The 16,044-nt window shown below is 45.2% G+C and overlaps 1 long non-coding RNA gene across 1 annotated transcript; it reads right to left on the bottom strand.

Moving 5' to 3' along the window:
* Window positions 1-3,028: 3,028 nt before the first annotated feature.
* LOC140913931 (uncharacterized) lies at window positions 3,029-13,828 on the bottom strand. Its single transcript, XR_012159699.2, has 3 exons — window positions 13,670-13,828; window positions 11,904-11,993; window positions 3,029-4,521 (listed from the first exon to the last, which is right to left on the bottom strand). It is a non-coding gene; the product is annotated as an uncharacterized LOC140913931 (long non-coding RNA).
* Window positions 13,829-16,044: the final 2,216 nt, after the last annotated feature.

Raw genomic sequence — 16,044 nt, 5'->3', positions numbered from 1 at the left:
GGGTTGGAAGGGACCTCAGGAGGTCATCTAGTCCAACCCCCTGCTCAAAGCAGGACCAATCCCCAATTTTTGCCCCAGATCCCAAATGGCCCCCTCAAGGATTGAACTCACAACCCTGGTGTAAGCAGGCCAATGCTCAAACCACTGAGCTATCCCTCCCTCCAAATGAATTCATTTGAAACTGATTTCAGTGAAAACTCCACCTAGCTTTTGTGTTGTGGATGCTAATGCCATACTTTGGGTGGAGGAGGGCTTGGGGGAGAATGGAAGCCACTCAGAATCCTTATTAACCCTGGCCTTGGTGATTACATTGTCCCAGCAATTCATTAATCTTCTAAAGGCTTTAGTGATGGGAAAAGCAGTGCGCTCTTGAGCAAAGGACTAGGAAGTGGAATCCCATTCTGTTCTGAGCCCAGCTCTGCCACTCATTCACTGTGTGATCATTGGTCTAGTCATCTAAACACTCTGTGTCTGTTACCTCACCTGAAAAGCGGGGAGAATACTTACCTGCTTCTCCTTGTCCCATTAGTCAGCATCAGCAGTGCAGATGCATAGAGCATAGACTAATAGAAATGCAGGGCTGGAACAGACTTTGAGAAAGAATCGGGTCACCCTCTGTACTGAAGCAGGATCAAGTAAACCCAGACCAGCGCTGACAGGGGTTCATCTAACATGTTCTTTAAAACTTCCGGTGGTGGGGATTCCACAAGCTCCCTTGGAAGCTTATTCCAGAGCTTAACTATCCTGATAGTTAGAAAGTTTTTCCTAATATCTAACCTAAAGCTCCCTTGCTGCAGATTAAGCCCATTCCTTCTTGTTCTACCTCCAGTGAATATGGAGAACAATTGGATCAATCCTTTTTATAAGAGCCCTTAATATATTTGAAGACTATCAGGTGTCTTGAGACTAAAGATGCACGTTTTTTTTTTTTAAATCTTTCCTCATAGGTCAAGGCCTTTTATTATTTTTGTTTCTCTCTTCTAGACCCTTTCCAATTTATCCACATCTTTCTTAAAGTCTGGCACCCAGAATTGGACACATTACTCCAGCTGATGCCTCACCAAATGCCAGCTAGAGCGGAACAATTACCTCCCGTTAACACACCATGGAATATTAGCCTTTTCACAGCTGCATCACCTTGTTGACTCCTATTCAATGTCTGATCCACCATAACCCCCAGATCCTTTTCACTCATATTGCAATCTCACTAGTTATTTCCCATTTTGCAACTGATTTCTCTTTACTAAGTCAAGTACTTTGCACTTGCCTTTACTGAATGTGTGACTGACACACCTTTTACAAACCCGCTGGCCAGGTCTGACAGTCTTGGTTTGAAATAGTTTTCCTTCTCCTAGGTGGACTGCCTGCCATGGCGAACAAACACCACCTGCCTGCTAGAGGGACAGAGAAGTGAAATTACTTGCGCAAGGCCACCCTGCAGGTCTCTGGTAGAGCCAGGAATAGAACCCACCTCTCTGGAGTTCTGTTCTGTACCCTCTCTACTGTACCACGCCAGTGGGGAGAATACATACCTACCTCACCTAACATTGTCAGGCTTAGTCAATGCATGTTTGTAAACCATTTTGTCATCTCTCGTATGGCAGGCACTACAGGAAGTCAAAGGAAATTGTAATGCCAGAATTCAGCAGAGTTGTAGGCTAAATTATAGCTGACAGTGTAAAGAACATTCTGGGAGGGGATTGTTAAATGTATCGATGTACAAAACAAACTAGAGAACACTCAACAGAATGAGTAATCTATTAATCTGGCCTCGCAGCAGCGGATTATAACTTTTAAAACTTCCATTTAGATTGTTAAGAAAAAACAACTGCTGAATAAAAATAATGATGTCCTTGCTTTGAACTGGGATTATTTGAAGGAGAGAAGCACCTAACTCCCTTAAGGCTCCTTTGAACATCCCAGATTTATACTAGAAAGCCCTGAAGAAGTGTAGGTGCTGTGTAATCTGAAGAAAATAAAAACACCTGTGGGGGAATAAAGTCATCAGCAATTTGAAACTAATAAAAACCCACCTTGTCATAAATATAAAGGGAAGGGTAACCACATTTCTGTATACAGGGCTATAAAATCCCTCCTAGCCAGAAGCAAAACCCTTTCACCTGTAAAGGGTTAAGAAGCTAAGATAACCTCGCTGGCACCTGACCCAAAATGACCAATGAGAGGACAAGATACTTTCAAATCTGGAGGCGGAGGGAACAAAGGGTTCTGTCTGTCTGTGTGATGCTTTTGCCGGGAACAGATCAGAAATGCAAGCCTTCCAACTCCTGTTAACTTAGTAAGTAATCTAGCTAGAAAATGCATTTGATTTTCTTTTCTTTAATGGCTGGTAAAATAAGATGTGCTGGAGGGAATGTATATTCCTGTTTTTGTGTCTTTTTGTAACTTAAGGTTTTGCCTGAGGGATTCTCTATGTTTTGAATCTAATTACCCTGAAAGGTATTTACCATCCTGATTTTACAGAGGTGATTCTTTTACCTTTTCTTTAATTAAAATTCTTCTTTTAAGAACCTGATTGATTTTTCATTGTTCTTAAGATCCAAGGGTTTGGGTCTGTGCTCACGTGTACCAATTGGTGAGGATTATTATCAAGCCTTCCCCAGGAAAGAGGGTGTAGGGCTTGGGGGGATATTTTGGGGAAAGATGTCTCCAAGTGGTCTCTTTCCCCGGTTCTTTGTTAAAATGCTTGGTGGTGGCAGCATACTGTTCAAGGACAAGGCAAAGTTTGTACCTTGGGGAAGTTTTTAACCTAAGCTGGTAAGAATAAGTTTAGGGGGTCATTCATGTAGGTCCCCACATCTGTACCCTAGAGTTCAGAGTGGGAAAGAGACCTTGACACACCTCGAGGAGATGGAAGAGCTTAAGGGGCTCATGAATTGGAAATGGAACTCAGAACTTTTGGTATGTTTGGCAATCTAATTTTTTTTTGTGTGCTACAAAACAGTACGCAGGGAATTTGAGCCAGCAGTTCCCTGTGCAGAGTGGAGGAGAGAGATTCTTACAGTGACAATGCCAGTAACAATGCATTTATTCTTTACCCTTAGCATTCTAAAAGGAGGTGCTTTTCATGCAGATTTACGAAGTGCTTGAATGAAATATCCGAAACCGTACAAACAGCCTGAGTTTCATAGAGTACCAAAAGAACATTTTACACACACGCTCTCTAATAAACAGCAGTGAAAGGGGGAAATAATTCTATCCCAGCAGTCTGGAGAACTCATAGACCACTGCAGCTCCAGTCCTGTGGTTTATGAAATCACCAGGAACCCTGAGAGGAATGGATTCCGTAGCTCTCGCTGCGCGACGTCCATTATTTTCTGCATAATCACGAGAAAAATGGAGAAAAATTGTTGGAAGAAGGGTGACTTTTTCGGAGCAGCGGGGAAGCTCTTTACAGCCCAGGGGGTTTTTAGACTGAAGTGAGTTAAGTGCCTCTTCAGCAGCCCAAAACCTGAGCCACTTTGGATGATAATATTGGTGTATTTATTGAATCAAAGAAGGTTTGTAGCTGGCCTGTTGCCAACAACCTTTCAGAAGAAGAATAGGCCTAATAACAGTTTCCTTTTAAAATCCCATTAACTTGCATGGGGTCTGGATAACATTCCCATCTCGATAGCAGTGCTGTTCTAGGGGTTGGTCTCTGCTCATCTGTAATTCCTACATTTGGCATGGTCAAGGGACAGTCCTGAGTTGGGGTGTGGAGAGGACCAGATTTTACTTAAGATTGGTTTTTGAGGTGAAGATTAATTACATGGATGCCAGGCCATCGGAGAAACTGGAGCTTTACCTTGCATCGTAGATCTTGAGATGTGTGAGACATCTTTGAGCTTTCGAAACATGCTCGATTGACAGTTCTATAAACTGAAGGCCTGTCGGTGGGGTTGATTTTCCCCTGTCCTTGGTCTAGTCATTTACACCTATACCAAGTGAGGGTGAAATCCTGTCACTCTCATTTTGGTAGCATTTGACAACCACTTTGCCCTAACCTTGCCCACGTGTAAGTGGTCTTCATAGATTCCAAGGCCAGAAGGGACCATTGTGACCATCTAGTCTGACATCCTGTAGAACCAGAGAAATTTCCCCAAATAATTCCTAGAACAGATCTTTTAGAAAAAACATCTAATCTTGATTTTAAAATGGTCAGCAATGGAGAATCCACCACAACCCCTGGTGAACTCTTCCAATGGTTAATTACTCTCACTGTCAACAATTTACCCCTTATTTCCAGTCTGAATTTATCTAGCTTCAACCTCCAGCCATTGGATCACCTTCCTCTGCTAGCCTGAAGAATCCATTATTAATATTAATATATGACTGTAAGCAAGTCATCCCTTAACCTTCTCTTTGTTAAGCTAAATGGAGCTCTTCGAGTCTGTCACTATAAGGCAGGTTTTCTCATCCTTGAATCATTCTCGTGGCTCTTCTCTGAATCCTCTCCAATTTCTCAACATTTTCCTTGGATTGTGGGCATCACAACTGGACACAATAATGCTGGTGCGACTGCTGCTGGAATAAATGCAGAGATAAAATAACCTTTCTACTCCTACTTATGTTTAGCTGACTATCCACCATGACCCCCAAATCTTTTTTGGAGTCACTGCTTCCCAGGATAGATTCCCCAATCCTGTAAGTATGATCTATATTCTTTCCTCCTATATATATATATATATATATATATATATATATACACACACACATCTACCCATATTAAAGTGCACATTGTTTGCTTGTGCCCAGTTTACCAAGCAATCCAGATTGCTCTGAATCAGTGACCTGTCCTCTTCGTTATTTACCACCCTCCCAGTTTGGGTCATCTACAAACTATTAGTGACAATTTTATTTTATTTTTCCAAGTCATTAATAACAAATTAAATAGTTTAGGGCCAATCCCCAATCTCCATGGGACCCCAGTAGAAACACACCCGTTTGATAAATGATTTCCTGTTTACAGTTACATTTTAAGACCTATCAGTTAGCCAGTTTTTAATCCATTTAATGTGTGCCCTGTTCATTTTATATCATTCTAGTTTTTTAATCAAAATGTCATGCAGTATCCAATCAAAACGCCTTCTGAAAGTCTAAGTATATTATGCCAACACTATTATTTTTTTAAATCAACCAAACGTGTAATCTCAAAAAAGAAAAAAAAAAAGGGGGGAGATCAAGTTAGACAGGATCTATTTCCCACAAACCCATGTTGATTTGCATTAATTACATGCCCTCCGTTAACTCTTTATAAGAGTCCTGTATCAGCTGCTCCATTAGCTTGCCCATGATCTGTCAGGCTGACAGGGCTACGACCAGATGACAGGCAGTAGAAGAGAATCTGGTTCTATCTGCACAGAATGATTTAACACGGAGGCAATGACAGTGCAGGGTTCCCCAGCCAATGAAATGGAATGTTGTTCTGCAGGGACTCTGTTTGGCATACCCCATAAACAGCAAAATATTAATGTCAGCTTTTCAATGGACAGAGTTACTGGAGGTAGCTACACGAATTCAAAGTCAACTCTTACTCACACCCCCACCGTGGGGGAAAAAATATTGAAACTGAAGTTGGTAATCTAACTGTGACTAAGCAGCATGCAATGGACCCACCGCTAATGGGACTGACCATGGCTTTTCCCCCAAGTCAGTTTGCCAGCTCCCATGCATTGCCTGCTGTCAGCGCCTCTCTGTCCTCCTGTGAATATTTGCATTACTGCAGCTAGCTTCAGCTTGGGAAAGTCCTGCATTGGTGTAGGCAAGGCATGGAGAGATATGCCAGGAGTAGGAGGGGGCACTCTGCCCAATCCTCTGTCAGCAGAGCTTCCCTATGAGAGTGCTCCTGCAGGTACAGTTTAGAGTGTCTTAGGCCATCACACAGGGAAACGTAGCTTTGTATGAGACATTTTATGTCACAAAAACACAGTATCCCTAACCCGCAGATTTAGCAACGAACGCTAGCATGTCCTCCGGCAAAGCAAGGATCTTGCATAAGGCACAAACGGTGCAACCAAAAAGAAACATAAATCTGCAAACAGATTTGCAGCATTGAAGCTATAACCAGAGAGCAAATAGAAACCTTCACCTGCCCCTTCCATGAAAAATTGCCTATGGCTACATTCAACCAATAACCTCCCAGGCTAAACTAGGAGCCCACATCAGTCCAGCCAGAGACTTTGGGTCTGAGTTTCCTCTTTTACACTAGTTTTTACACCAGTATAGTGCCACTGACTTTAAAGTGCTATATCTGATTTACGTAACTATCAAATCAGTCTCAAGCCCTTTGTATTAAAAAATAATCCAGTTACGGAACTACAGTAGCTTGTGACAATATGAAGGATACCATGAGCATGTACCTCTTATTGAAACAGACATACTGAGCAAGGGGAATTTGTACAAGTGTGCTGCTCGCTGCATCTTCACAACCCAACATTGCTCAGAGGTACAAAGAAGTCTTAACGCTGCAGTTACTGGACTTGCAGGCTGCCAGCAGATCTTGATAGGTCTTCAGTGGCTCAGCACCCCCAGCCATGTCACAAAGTCCAAGTGAACCACTTCTGGGGTATTAAGGAGTCCAACAAATGAATAATTTTTTTGCCCTTGCTAGGGTCTTCAGCCCAGACTCTGGGCCCTTCAAATTCAGCCCTTTGTTTGGGCTCCCAAATAAGCCTTGTCCCCTTCTTGGGGTTTATGCCACCTTACCTGTGGCCAGTCAGGGAACCTAGCTTGCCCACTGCTCCAGGTTCCAGCCCAGGGACCCTACCCACAGCAGCCACGTACTGCTTACTCCAAACCTCTGCTGCTATTTCCCTGGGCTCATTGAAAGCCAGTGAGACAGACTCCCAAGGGCCAGATTTATAAAGGCATTTAGGCACCTAAAGATGCAGATAGGTGCCTAGTGGGATTTTCAGAAGGGTCTAGGCACCTACTTCCCATTGGCTAGCAGAGCTGGGTTGCAATCAGACCTGCAACCTAGAGGTGAAAAGCCCTTTGGTTCCAGAGGGTGAAGTTCTGCAGGTGTGCAAGGCTCAGAATGCAGCAGAAACCTCATGTTTCCATCATGCCATGCTGAGACCCGCCTAGGCGGCTCTGAGCTTCCGCTGCACATCGCAGAGCCCATCTCGCTCTGCAAGAGTTGTGGAAATAAGAACTTTCCGCTTCTGAGGATGTGGCCTCATCCAACTAACTGAGCAACCACTGCAAGGCAGCTTTGCAAAGGGTGAAATTCACAGTCAGCCCACTTCCATCTCCTCCACATGAATTCCATTGGAAGCACTAATTTGAGGTCTTCAGTGGGATTAAGTGATGCACAGATGTTGCCCCCCTCTGCACAGGTGTGTGTGTGTGTATAAAAGTCACCCATACGGGATATAAACAAAGTCTCTTGCTTTAGGTTTTTATACTGCACTCCTCTGAACATAGTATGGGTGTAATTTCCAGCTCAGGTGAACACACCCATGCTAACTCTGAGCAAGCCAGAGCACTAAAAATAGAAATATAACTGCAGCGGTGCAAGTGGCAGGACAGGCTAGCCGCCTTGAATATGTACCTACGATCTCAGATGGGATTGTACTAGAACGACTAGCCTGTCCCGCTTTCTGTGCCACCACGCTGCTTTTTAGCACACTAGCTGGATCAGAGCTAGCTCAGGAATGTCTGCTGGAGCTGGAGATGACAACTGCAGCTCCAGTGTAGACATACCCTGTTACTCAAAAGCCATGGCTCTCCTTAAAGTCTCTTCCACTCAAACAAGCAGGGTCAGATCCACAGCTGGGGTAAATTTGCATAGGTCCATTGGCTTCATGGACCTAGATTCTCAGCTGGTGTAAATAAGTGTAGATCCTAGACTCTAATGCCCCTTTTCACTTCTTTCTCCAGGTCATTATGGAGCTCCATGTCTTCTGAGATTACTACCCCTCTTGCTTAAGGCAGCTCATCACCTTTCACATTTATGCTTCTCTCTGTAGATAAATAGTGTCTAACACAAGATAGATAATTGCCTGTTAGCTTTTATTAGCTGGTATTTCCACAGCATGTATCTTGGAGCAACAGTCTCTCTGGCTCTTTGAAGCAACCTCCATACGCACAATGTCAGCTCTCTTCTGCATTGAATGGGAAAAAAGGAATGACCAAAGCTGGGTTTACCCTGAACCTCGAACGTTTACAATGCCAAAAATCCTGCAGCAGCAACGCTGAGCCTGGGTTGAGTGCTGGGCTCATGCTACAGGGCTAAACATAGCAGTTTGCACACTGCTGCTCAGGCTCCAAGACCCACTCCCTCACTGGGTTCAGGCTCCAGCTGGAGTGGGAATGTCTTCACTATGATTTTTAGCCGCTATCGTGAGCCCAAGTCAATTTACCTAGGCTCCAAGACTCGTTGCCACCGGAGTGGGGAGGGGAAGGAGTTTGGCTGTGTGTGGATGTACAAGACAGCTATTGAGGGACTGTGGTCAATAGGCACAGGCAAGGAGTTGCCTAGAAAGAAGACCCTGAAGGCAGGAGACCCAGCTTCTGGCTTTAGTATTATTATTTACTATTTGTATTGCAGTATCACCTAGGAGCCTTAGTTAGTGATCAGGGAGGGACTCCCTTGTGGCACACTGTACACACTCAGCAAAATGTTGGCCAGGGCCTCAGAGACCTTCCCTTCTAAATATTTAATGGAATACAACAGGTAGAGATGACAGATGGGAAGCGTAAGGTAACAGGGAGGCGGTTCTGATTAGCATAATAAGCAGATGAACATTCTAGGCAGATTTCAAAGGGGTAGCCGTGTTAGTCTGTATCAGCAAAAACAATGAGGAGTCCTTGTAGCACCTTAGAGACTAACAAATTTATTTGGGCATAAGCTTTCATGGGCTAAAACCCACTTCATCAGATGCATGGATGAAAAATACAGTAAGCACTATATATTACAGCACATGAAAAGATGGGAGTTGCCTTACCAAGTGAGGGGTCACTGCTAACGAGGCCAATTCAGTTAAGGTGGATGTGGCCTATTCTCAACAGTTGACAAGAAGGGGTGACTATCAAGAGAGGGAAAATTACTTTTTGTAGTGACCCATTCACTCCCAGCCTTTATTCAGGCCTAATTTCAAGGTGTCAAGTTTGCAAATTAATTCCAGTTCTTCAGTTTCTTGTTGAGCTATAGCTCAAGAAAGCTTATGCTCAAATAAATTGGTTAATCTCTAAGGTGCCACAAGTACTCCTTTTCTTTTTGCAAATACAGACTAACACGGCTGTTACTCTGAAACTTGTTGAAGTCTGTTTCTGAAGTTTTTTGTTGAAGAATGGCCACTTTTAAGTCTGTTATTGAGTGTCCAGGGAGAAGGGACCAATCCTGGCAACTGCAACAGCTGTAGAGTGAAAGACTCTACAAAGGCTTTTAGGGCCTATGTTATTAATGGCTTGCTAGGCCATCATCAGCAAGCCTGTGTGTCATAGCTCATTACTACTCCTCTGAGTTATCCATGCCCCACAGGTTAAAGCTGCTTGCAGAAAGGAAGCAGGAAAAGGAATCACATTCTGGAGGCCACATGTAAGCAACAGTAGAGGATTTCCATACAGACTGTTTAAAGTTCTTTCAAACCATACATTTTCAAGCCACTATTATGGAAAATTGAGTGCTGTGATTCAATTACTACAGTGACATTTCTGGTGGGAATTCTTAATTAAAGGCAGCGTCTAGTCACAGTCTGCTCACTAATTATTCCTGACAGTTGTCCCTTCTTTGAGGACATATTAAAATAAAATAAAAATCTCTTGACTGCAATAAATATTCCTAAGGGTCTATTAATAACAACAAGGCCCAGAGTCAGGAAATCATGGAAGCATATGCTTAACTCTAAGCATGTTAGTACTCATATCCCTATTCAATACAATACTTAAATGTGTGCTAAACTTTATGCTCATATTTAAATCCAATTGAAGTCAATGGGAACTTCTCACATACTTAAAGTTAAGCACCTGCTTACCTGCTTTTGCTGAATCAGGGCCTCAGACTGCTAACCCTCCAGAGCTAAATCGTGGTTTGGGAAGTACATTGTTTCCCCTTTGAGTCTGGGAAACACCGATTCTAGGCATTGCATTACCCTGCTCTCTTGGGTGCCAGTAGCTCCTTTGAATCCTGTGGACAGACTGGGGTCATAGCTATTAGCGATAACACCGGTTTAGGATAGGGTTTGTTTTCAAAGAAGGACTCACAAATCAGTTACTGAAACACAAAATATATCATAAGAGTCTAGTGTAACCAGGTATGCTACTCACTGCTACTGCGCCTCCTTGTGGCTCACCTGGGGATTAGTTCTTCACTGGTCCGATACCCCATCCTTGGGTTGTTTGACCTGTTGTGTGTGTGTGTATGTGTGTGTGTGTGTGTGTCTCTCTCTCTCGTCCTCTCTGGACTCAGGTTACTTCCTCTTCATGGCTTGGCCCTCTGCCCAGGTCACTACAGTTTCCTCCTTCCTGGGTATCAAAGTCTTAGAATTATAGGAGATTAGGGTTGGAAGAGACCTTAGGAGGTCATCTAATCCAACCCCCTGCTCAAAGCAGGACCAACACCAACTAAATCATCCCAGCCAAGGCTTTGTCAAGCTGGGCCTTAAAAACCTCTAAGGATGGAGATTCCACCACCTCCCTAGGTAACCCATTCCAGTGCTTCACCACCCTCCTAGTGAAATAGTGTTTCCTAATATCCAACCTAGACTTCCCCCACAGCAACCATTACTCCTTGTTCTGTCATCTGCCACCACTGAGAACAGCCAAGCTCCATCCTCTTTGGAACCCCCTTTCAGGTAGTTGAAGGCTGCTATCAAATCTCTCCTCACTCTTCTCTTCTGCAAACTAAACAAGCCCAGTTCCCTCAGCCTCTCCTCGTAAGTCATGTGCCTCGGCCCCTTAATCATTTTCGTTGCCCTCCGCTGGACTCTCTCCAATTTGTCCACATCCTTTCTGTAGTGGGGTGACCAAAACTGGACGCAATACTCCAGATGTGGCCTTACCAGTGCCGAATAGAGGTGAATAATCACTTCCTTTGATCTACTGGCAACGCTCCTACTAATGCAGCCCAATATGCCGTTAGTCTTCTTGACAACAAGGGCACACTGCTGACTCATATCCAGCTTCTCATCCACTGTAATCCTGTAGCGGTGCATGGGATTCTTCTGTCCTAAGTGCAGGACTCTGCATTTGTCCTTGTTGAAACTGATTCGATTTTTTTTGGCCCAATCCTCCAATTTGTCTAAGTCATTCTGGACCCTATCCCTACCCTCCAGCGTATCTACCTCTCCCCCCAGTTTAATGTCATCTGCAAACTTGCTGAGGGTGCAATTCATCCCATCATCCAGATCAAGTCCCACTGGACAAACCAAATCAGGCAGTCTTCCAATCCACTGTCCTCACATGCCACTTCCCCAGTGGTCAGTAGGGGCACATGGGCCCACGTATTACGCTGCGTTCCAGCCCAAGGATCCAATGCCCAGCAACCACAGTCTGCTCCAGCTCCCAGGCCTTGTCACTAGTTCCTTGGATTCCTTCCTACCTTTCTTCTCTGTCTTCTGCCCCCGACATTACCACTGGAACTTCCTCTGCTCCCTGTAGCTATTTCACCTCCTCTCAGGTTCTTGCCAGAGTCTGTGTTCCCAAACAGGATCCCATGGCTTACTCTTCCTTGTGCCGTGCCGTGCCGTGCCGTGGGAGTAACTGCAGAGTGCCTTCCTACTCTTCTTACCACCAGCTTCCTCTCTTTATGCCTGTCTGAGCTCTTCCCTAGCTGGGCTTCATCTCTAGGCCTTGTCAGCCCTGGCTCTCCCCCAGATGCAGCCTGTTAAGGGTTAATTGGCCCTTTTTACCTAGCCAGGTAGACACCCCATCACACCTGATCTCAGAAAGACAAAACATACCTTCCCCAAACTGAAGACCTGACCCAATTCCAATGGAAGCCAGTAGAGATCCTTCAATGAGCTCCAGAGGAGCAGTAGAAGATGATTGACCTTCGTGAGACAAAAATTTGGGATTTTGTTTAGATGTTTGTCTGCGACAATTTGGCACAAGTCCACAGCCTAGCCCTAGCAAAGATTAAATAAAGGCTACTGGCCATTTTTCTGTTCATTTAGATCAGCTGGGGGCAGAGCAAGGATCTACAATCATACGAGCTGCTGCTATTTTCTTGTCCAAAAACAGCCCTAACAGGTTTTAAAAATGTGACCATTTCTGCATCCAATTACCAATTGCCTGAGCTGTCCCTGACAGTGACCTTTTACATACTAACCGAAATTTCACTTCCGCAGCCACATGAAAGCTATGTCCTAGGGCTACTAACATTATTGATCTTACATATGTCTAGCTCAGAAAACTTTTCTTGGGTCCAGTGAGCACCCCACACCTCCCTGTGAGACTTTTCTCCAGCAGAGAGTGACTCAATCTAGACACAAAATCAATAAATAACATCACATTTAAAGGCCTTGTCTACACTACACAGCTTTCGTTGACAAAACGGTGGAGGTGTACACACAGCAATGCTCCTCCTGCCGATTTAACTCCCCTGCTATGCCGACAAAATAAAACCACCTTGACTTTTTGCGACGTAGTTAGAGTGACACAGCGTCAGTGTAGACACTGCACTTGTTTATTTTGCCCTAATTGACCTCCAGGATGTGTCCCACAATGCCCATCATGACCACTTTGGTCAGCACTTTGAACTCCACTGCCAGGCCGTGCACAGTCATGTGCCCCTCCCCCATCTAAAGGCCTGTGAATTTTTGAAATTCCTCTTCCTGTTTGCTGGTGTGGACCGTTCACACAGTATCTTCCCAGTGGACCATGCCAGCTTTCCGCAACAGGCGCGCTCCTGCATGGAGTACACCAGAGCTGTGGAGCTGCTAGGTCTGGAGGGTGAGGGGGCTGTGCAGTCACACATGGGCGGAGGGTATCCAAGGCAGGGGAAGGCTCAGCCTACCCAAACTGCGTACTCCACCCCCAGGCCCCCTCCTGCTTCTCACTGTGCTCTGCTGCGGGCACAGATCTTCCTTCCCATGTGGCCGGGGCCCCGGGCCAGTGGCACTGGAACTGGGGTGTGAGGAAGGGGGCCATAGCCCTCCCACTTTTTGCCGGGGCAGACCCTGCCCCCTTCCCCTCCCCCCGCCCGCCCCCCCCCCCCGCCAGGCCAATGTGGAGCCGGGCCAGGGAGCCCGAGCAGCTGCGTGGAGCCATGGTGGACCCGACACCTGCCCGGGGGGCTGAGAGCAGCCCTCAGCCCGTATCCCCATGGTCCAAGACTCCACGCTGCGTCCTCAAAGCTGCCCATGTGGCTCTCCCCGACCCGGACCCAGCCCCAGGGGGCAGGGCCTCAGAGCCACAGCCTGGCCACAGTAAGAGCTGTGCAGGCAGCTGTGAGGAGCCTTGAGTCATGGACCCTCCACTTGCCCCAGGCGGGCGAGGGAGCCCGGGGACAGGGACAAAGAGGCTGCTTGGGCCGCCTGCAGTGCAGGCAGGTAGAGGGTCCACCGCGGCTCCCCCAGGGCCAGATTATGAGGGGCCTAAGGCTAATGGGCTGGAAAGGCCTAAGTAAAAATTACATATTGCAAAAAAAATTAAGTCATCAAACATTTCTCTACATACATATTACAGATTTATTTATGTAAAATTAACAAGTTTAGTCTACTCTCACCACACTCAATTCTTCAAACAGATACTTTTGAGTAAGAGGTAGCAGGAGGGTTGCTACGCTGTCCTTCTCTTAGGCCCCCTTCCTCCGAGGTAGTGGAGTGAACACTGCAACATTCTCCATCCGGCTCACCTCTTTCAATCTTGTGCTTCTACCCTCAGCTCTCTCCTGGCACAGTGCAAAGCCAAGCCCTGCAGGTGTTTCCCCCAAGCTATGGCCTCTACACCACATAGTCTATCTCCCTCCCTCTGACTGCAGTCTGGGAGGCAGCCAGCTTTTATTATGTAAAAGAAAACCACTCAGGTGTAAAATCCACTGAAGTAGAGGAAGTAGTTGTGGGAAAATTACATTGGGTGGCATTGTATTTTAGGCTGTCTTGCTCTGAAAGCTGTCTCCCAATGTTGCACTGGCTGAGGACAATGAATTACTGTTTTCAACTTTTACCCAAATATTATTTGTGGAATCATACCCAGTTTGTGTAGTTAATCTGCAGTGATTCATCACATCAGGCCATTCTGTTACCAAGCTCTTCCACAATTAGGATCATAGAATAGAATCATAGGACTGGAAGGGACCTCGAGAGGTGATGTAGTCTGGTCCCCTGCACTCATGGGAGGACCAAGTATTATCTATTCTAGAATTCAGAGTAACAGCTGTGTTAGTCTGTATTTGCAAAAAGAAAAGGAGGACTTGTGGCACCTTAGAGACTAACCAATTTATTTGAGCATAAGCTTTCATGAGCTACAGCTCACTTCATCGGATGCATACTGTGGAAAATACAGAAGATGTTTTTATACACACAAACCATGAAAAAATGGGTGTTTATCACTACAAAAGGTTTTCTCCCCCACCCCACTCTCCTGCTGGTAATAGCTTATCTAAAGTGATCACTCTCCTTACAATGTGTATGATAATCAAGGTGGGCCATTTACAGCACAAATCCAGGTTTTCTTCCCCCCCCCACCCCACCCCCACACAAACCCACTCTCCTGTTGGTAACAGCTTATCTAAAGTGATCACTCTCCTTACAATGTGTATGATAATCAAGGTGGGCCATTTCCAGCACAAATGCAGGGTTTAACAAGAACGTCTGAGGAACAGTGGTGGTGGGGGTGGGGGAATAATAAACAAGGGGAAATAGGTTACTTTTTATAATGACTCAACCATTCCCAGTCTCTATTCAAGCCTAAGTTAATTGTATCCAATTTGCAAATTAATTCCAATTCAGCAGTCTCTCGTTGGAGTCTGTTTTCGAAGTTTTTTTGTTGAAGGATAGTCACTTTGAGATCAGAAATCGCGTGACCAGAGAGATTGAAGTGTTCTCTGACTGGTTTATGAATGTTATAATTCTTGACATCTGATTTGTGTCCATTTATTCTTTTACGTAGAGACTGTCCAGTTTGACCAATGTACATGGCAGAGGGGCATTGCTGCCACATGATGGCATATATCACATTGGTAGATGTGCAGGTGAACGAGCCTCTGATAGTGTGGCTGATGTTATTAGGCCCTGTGATGGTGTCCCCTAAATAGATATGTGGGCACAGTTGGCAACGGGCTTTGTTGCAAGGATAGGTTCCTGGGTTAGTGGTTCTGTTGTGTGGTATGTGGTTGCTGGTGAGTATTCGCTTCAGGTTGGGGGGCTGTCTGTAGGCAAGGACTGGCCTGTCTCCCAAGATTTGTGAGAGTGTTGGGTCATCCTTCAGGATAGGTTGTAGATCCTTGATAATGCATTGGAGGGGTTTTAGTTGGGGGCTGAAGGTGACGGCTAGTGGCGTTCTGTTATTTTCTTTGTTGGGCCTGTCCTGTAGTAGGTGACTTCTGGGTACTCTTCTGGCTCTATCAATCTGTTTCTTCACTTCCGCAGGTGGGTATTGTAGTTGTAAGAGTGCTTGATAGAGATCTTGTAGGTGTTTGTCTCTGTCTGAGGGGTTGGAGCTTTAGATAAGCTATTACCAACAGGAGAGTGGGTTGAGGGGGGAGGGGGAAGAAAACCTGGATTTGTGCTGGAAATGGCCCACCTTGATTATCATACACATTGTAAGGAGAGGGATCACTTTAGATAAGCTATTACCAGCAGGAGAGTAGGGTGGAGGGAGAGAAAACCTTTTGTAGTGATAAACACCCATTTTTTCATGGTTTGTGTGTATAAAAACATCTTCTGTATTTTCCACAGTATGCATCCGATGAAGTGAGCTGTAGCTCATGAAAGCTTGTGCTCAAATAAATTCGTCAGTCTCTAAGGTGCCACAAGTCCTCCTTTTCTATTCTAGAATGTGTGATCAGCAGCTCTGACATGAGGTTTTTTAAGCATGAGTTCTGTGTGCACCAGCCCCTATAGTTTGCATTTGTTTGTTTTAAGCTTTCTGTAAAAAAAA

This window comes from Lepidochelys kempii, chromosome 6 (genome assembly GCF_965140285.1).
Source record: "Lepidochelys kempii isolate rLepKem1 chromosome 6, rLepKem1.hap1, whole genome shotgun sequence".
Taxonomy (NCBI): domain Eukaryota; kingdom Metazoa; phylum Chordata; order Testudines; family Cheloniidae; genus Lepidochelys; species Lepidochelys kempii.
Note: the sequence above shows the minus strand (reverse complement) of the source record. Positions and strands in the feature narration are given on the sequence as shown.